The sequence below is a fragment of the Haliaeetus leucocephalus genome, unplaced genomic scaffold (genome assembly GCF_000737465.1).
Source record: "Haliaeetus leucocephalus isolate CR32 unplaced genomic scaffold, Haliaeetus_leucocephalus-4.0 Scaffold13, whole genome shotgun sequence".
In the NCBI taxonomy this organism is placed as follows: Eukaryota; Metazoa; Chordata; class Aves; order Accipitriformes; family Accipitridae; genus Haliaeetus; species Haliaeetus leucocephalus.
Genome location: NW_010972449.1, coordinates 2,721,889 through 2,727,579, shown reverse-complemented (window position 1 = coordinate 2,727,579; position 5,691 = coordinate 2,721,889). Strand labels below are relative to the sequence as shown.

The 5,691-nt window shown below is 43.2% G+C and overlaps 1 protein-coding gene across 3 annotated transcripts in view; it reads left to right on the top strand.

Moving 5' to 3' along the window:
* The first annotated feature begins 686 nt into the window (after positions 1 to 686).
* Positions 687 to 5,691, top strand: part of PISD (phosphatidylserine decarboxylase) — a 19,339-nt gene continuing 14,334 nt past the window's right edge. For 2 of the 3 annotated variants that reach the window (XM_010574932.1, XM_010574923.1), the window contains exon 1: positions 689 to 768. The gene's annotated coding sequence lies outside the window, so the exon portion shown is untranslated. Of the gene's footprint in view, positions 769 to 5,691 lie in introns of all 3 variants that reach the window. The other variant, XM_010574940.1, reaches the window with a different exon arrangement.

Here is a 5,691-nt window from a genome sequence, read left to right as displayed (position 1 = left end):
CAGTAAGAAACAGACATAATACTAGATGTCTTTTTTTTTTTTTTTCTTCCATGTGATGACCTGTATTGCAGCAGAAATGTGCCTATTATCCTGTTTACCAAACCTACACTAAAGCAGGTCATCATTTCCTTCCCTCTTCCAGTTAGCAGTACAATTTGGGGATTCCCTAACTATAATGAAAGCTTTAATGACTGAAAAGCCTGAAGGTCTTCAGTACTACAGATTGTTCACCAGCAACTGATGATTCTATATAGTAACAGCATAGAAGATCTCATAGTTGGAAAGTATGATAGTGCTTTCAGGGAGCTCATTTTATATGTTTTGGGGGGAAGAATGTTGGAGAGATGTGTGGCAGGGGTGAGGGGGATGAGGTTAAAAACACAGATGACCAGTCAGTCCTTGTCAGCTGAGTTTCAGTAACTTGGTAAGCTGCAATAACTGGAGTACTTAGGAGCATCGAAACATAGCTTATCTCATAGATTTCTGATCACGTTTTCATCACCTAAGCTGACATCCCTCACTGCACATAATAACTTGTTTCTTTAGTGTGTAGTTGTTCTCTATCCCAAAGTGTGGGTTTTTTCTGTTACAGACAGGAAGAAGCTTCATACTGCTCCACTAGGGCAAGTCTTCCGCCTGCGCCCCTTCCATGTTCTGATTGCTACAGGTGGGGGATATGCAGGATACAGAAAATATGAAGATTACAAGTTGGAACAGCTGGAGAAGAGGGGCATAGAGGTGCCTGTGAAGCTTGCAAGTGAGTGGGAGGTAAGAAACTTGGGGCAGTTTTGCTTCTGGCACATTTGAGGCAAAGCTCCTTTGCTTTCATTCCAACAAAGGAATGTTTAATTTGTCCTCTACTGCCAATGCATTTTTGACAAATCATGGAACTAAAGTTTCTGTCACTTAAGTAACTATAATTTTGTCTGAAGTCAATGTAATGATACATTAGGAACTGCTGGCGTCTCTGCCATCTTTTAGTACGGCTGACACTATATTTTTAAATACTTGTCAAATCAGAGGTAGAGGGGATAGTTAATCAAGTGATTGTATTACGTATTTTGAATAAAAAAATGTTTGGTAGGCAATGAATCATTCAGATGGAAGTCATGTAGTCCACCCTCCTGCTTAAAGCAGGGCCAACGCTGAATTTGGACCAGGTTACTCAGGGCTTTGTCCACTTGGGTCTTAAAAATTTCCAAGGACAAAGATTCCACAGTGTCCCTGGGCAGCCTGTTCCAATGTTTAATTACCTTCGTAGTGAAAAATATTTTCCTTATATCCAGTTAGAACTGTCGCTGTTTCAATTGATGGCTGTTACCTCTCCATCTCCCTCAGTAAAGAGCCTGATTCCATCTTCTCAGTAACCTCTTCTTGGAAGTTGGAAGGCTGTTGTTAGGTCCCTCCTAAGTCTTCTCCGGGCTAAACAAGCTCAATACCCTTAGCCCATTCTCAAAGGCCATGTGCTGCAACCCTTTGACCATGCTGCTGGCCCTTCACTGCACGTGCTCAAGTCTATCAACATCTTTTCTGATCCTAAGAAAACTGGACACAGTATTCCAGATCCGGTCTCACATGCACAAAGTAAAATGGAATGACCTTCCCTTGGCTTGTGCTCCTCTATGCTGTTGGCCTTCAGCACTGCCAAGGCATGATGCAGACTCATCTTCAACCTACTGTCCACTTGCACTCCTGAGAGAGCATAAAGCATGCATCTGCAGTAATTGATGGAGCTGTAGCTCTGCTTAGCGCAATGCATTTTCTCTTTTCCCCACCTTGCGTTGCAAGGTAGCAAATTAAGCACATTATGCAATTTACAGAGTTAAATACAGAAATCAAAATAGGCAGGACTAAAATGACATATCATAAAACTCAAAAAACATTCAGTGCTGAGTTGTTGGGGTTTTTTTGTCCTAGCAGTTCTAGCTACGGGTACAGCTTGTGCAGTAGTTGTAGGGTTTATCTTCTCACTAGCTGCTCAGTCTGTGCTACTGTCGGCACTTCAGTTACTTCCTCTATGCCTTCATGCTTTACATACTTTACAAGGAAGCTGAGACGGAATTAATACCTAGTTAATAAAAATTTACGAGTTTTCTTTGTGAATATATAGCAAGACCTTTTTTTTGTAGGTAACACCTAGGTCTGTAATGGCTCTTGGTGATCCTGAGGGATTTTTGCCTTTTCCTTCTGGATTCCAAGGAGTTCAGAAATTATTGTAGAATTGCAGTAGGTATATCGGATTCATAGGTCAAATATTCATTGCAGCATTGAAGTAAGAAATGCTTCATAATTTCCTGTAACTGCTGTATCTCCTTTGAAATACTAAGTATATTGTACAACTCCATGTTAGACAGTTTAAAGTATATGTGGTATTCTTCCAAACAGCCAGGTGAGTGCCTGCTTCAGTGCCATTTCTGAAGGCAAGGAGTTAAAAATTCTAGGATTGTAGGATTGTGTAGGAGATGCTTCAGTCTGACCTTTAGCATCCCATTTCTTTGCATTCCTGAGCACACTGCCAGTTTGTGAGTGGTTTGGCCACATGCCTGTGGGGGACTAGGCTGGAATCCCTAAATTCATTTTCACTAGTGACCCAAATCAGATATGATCCAGACAGTCCAGATGCTAACAGTTTAGGCAGTGATAGCTCCCGAGGAATTTGTCTGTAAATCTGTCTTCTGTATATTCTTTTCCTGCTGAAGCTTATTTCAAACAGGTTTTATGTTTCGATTAAAAAAGAACTGGTAAGTGTTCATGGAGTATTTATTTTAAAAGGTGATGTCAGTTCAGTTTTGATACTCGAAAACAAATGGATTTTTTGTTACTGTTTGTACTTTTAGGTATGAAATTGGGTAATTCCCTTATTAAATTTGCTTTCTTTCATCATACTGATATGCTGGTTTGTTATTATTTGATGGCTATTTGGTGAAGGTCCGAGTATTGCTTTTGATGAAACAGCTCTAAAGGATTTGTTTTTTGCAGCGGGGAATCGCACAAAGTATTTAAAACTGATAAGCAGGGCTCCAAATGCAGCAGATACCAGTAGGAGACACTAACAAGGTTTCCTAGTCCTTCTGATGTGCTTAAGTTCTGTTGAATGCTTCTGTGGGAGGGAAAGGAAGCTTGACAGTTACAAGGAAAAAGAGAAACTGTGTTCAGACGTTGCAAGAAATATTCCAAACAATGAAGGATTCAAGAAAAATAAGAGCTGCGTTGTTCCTTTTTATTGGAAAGCAGTGTCTTTCTTGCTGACCTATCATTTTCCATTATTCTGTTTTTTGCATCCCTGGAAGCACTCTTAGGAGTGTGGAAAAGAGGGGTTTCGGCTTGTTTTTTAGAGCAGAATAAGCCTTTGCCTAGGCAAAAAAGAGACCAAGTGCGATTGAACAGGCTTTGAAAGGGTAATATAGAACAGGAAACTGCTGCACGTCCCCTCCCTGCAGAGCCTGCTGCTATGAAGTTCTGATTCCACGGTACCAACCTCGTGTTTATGTGCGAACACACACCATCTTCCACCTGACAGCTTTGTGTGTAAGGCAGATTCCCCTGCTTCTGAGCGGAAGACAGAGGTATGAAATAGGTAATCATCATCATGTTATGCAAGCAGGGAATCTCTCTCTGTTCCAGAGGTACATATCGGTATCGTCATAGAAGTGTGCATAGTTTTTGATTGAATTAAGAAGAGTATACTCCTATATGGTTTTGCTTTGTTCAAGCTTCATAAAAGAATGGGGGGAAAAAAATGAATCTGGTTGAAGTCGAGTGTCCCTTAAGTTTTTCCACAGGAAAAGACAAAACTATTGTTTCTTTAGCATAGATCTTTTCTTCCTGTAATTTTCTTAGAGACATTATGTAGCTAAGAGCTTGAGCTGATTAACGCCTTAGTGTGTCTCCTACTGTGAATACCAGTGAGGATCAGCTTTCATTTAATTAGATGAGGTAAAGCAGAGGGCTTGGAGGGAGATGGGTAGATATTTATCAGATGGATGGAAGCTTATTGTTTCAAATCCTTGCTGTCACAGAACATTTCCTGATTGGGATCTCCATGCATAGCACGCCATTCATATGCTGACTAGAGGCAATTTGCCTCCTCTCACCTGGGCACCAGGCAGTGTTGATACAGTACCAGAGTTACTATGGGCAACCTTGGCCAAAGAGTGAGTTCGGATGAACAGAGTGGCCAGATGAACAAGAGTTTTCCTCTAGAGAGAGGAACTTCTCATAGCTGTCCTTTGCTTCCATAGTTTGTTCTGGTTTGTGTAAGCAAAAAGCAGTGTTTGTTGGAGTGACGTGCACCAGGTAAAACACCGTGAACCATTAAAGGGAAGTGAGCTGTAGTGACATCTGATAATACAGATGACAGATTAATACACAGTTCTGTTCTGTTCGAACCTCAGCTTATCGTCATGGGCCACAGTTTTTAAAAACAGCTTAATACAGTGGGGAAGTGCTTGAGTATAGGTTTAGGATCTTGATTCTCAGAGGTAGGAACAACAGTCTTTCCTATTGATATTAAAAACTGCTCATATTTATGGAACAGAGGATACTGGATACTATTTTGGCAGTACAATACAGAAGTTGCTTTCCTTGGCCCAGAGGAGACAGACATTTAGTATTATGGTAAGAGGTGTGCATCAAGTTCAGGAAAGAGCTAATAATGGAAAAAATCTCTGATTATTTTTTTTAATCCAACTTTGGAAGAATGAAACAATCTCTGGTTGCTTGGTCTCTTACTCGTCGTTCTTGCTCCCGTGTTCTGATGTTTGGAGTTTTATTTGAGCAAATACGCAATTATGAAAAAATTTCTTGTAGAGTGGCCCAATGCACGTGACAAAGATGGTCAGAAAATGTTAAAAGCGGTGAAATTTCAACAACATCAAAATACGTGAAGGGTGTGACAGTGTATAAATGTTTTTCTCAGCTGTCCTGGAAAGTTGAACTGAGTAGAATCAATTCTTTTTTTTTTTTTTTTTTTTTTTGTTTTAATCTGACCCGTGAGCTGGCTTTTTGACGATGTAAATCTGTTCTCGTACAACTTCCTGAGCATCTTGCTGGGATTATGGAGCAATTTATCCGAGCGTTTCGGGAGCACTTTATGAGGCTGCAGGGCACTTTCTTGCTTTGGCCGAAACTGTGTCTGTCGGTCAGATTTCAGAACATGGTTTAGTGAGCATGGCTGATGGTTGGACTCGATGATCTTGCCTAAATGATTCTGTGATTCTACGGTGTTAACGCCGCACCAGGACGCCCGTCACCGGGAAAGCGCAACCGCATCCGCGCCGGGGTCTCGCTCCCCGGCACAGTCGCTTTCTCCCGTTGCCTTGCCCGGTGGCTCCTTGGGAAGCCGAGCGGGGATGAAGGGACCTCCTTGTTCCCCGGGAGCGTCCGACCCCCAGCCCGGCAGGCCCTGGATGCCCCCCCCCGGCCAGACCCCTTCCTTCTCCCGCGGAGCCCCGGAGGTCCAGCCCCCTCCTCCCCGGGCCGAGCCACCGTTGTCGCCGTGTTCCGGTCCCCTCCCGTTTCTCTTCCTTTTCGGTTCTCCTGCCCTGGCTCCTCCTCCGAAGGGGGACGGGGCCCTACGGGAAGACAGAGCCGCTTTGGAGCCCCAGTGGCTGGGAGGGGAGCCCGGGGGGAGGGCCGCCTGCTCCGCGCCGCTTCCTTAAAGGCGAGCACCGGCACCGGCGAGCGGCGGGG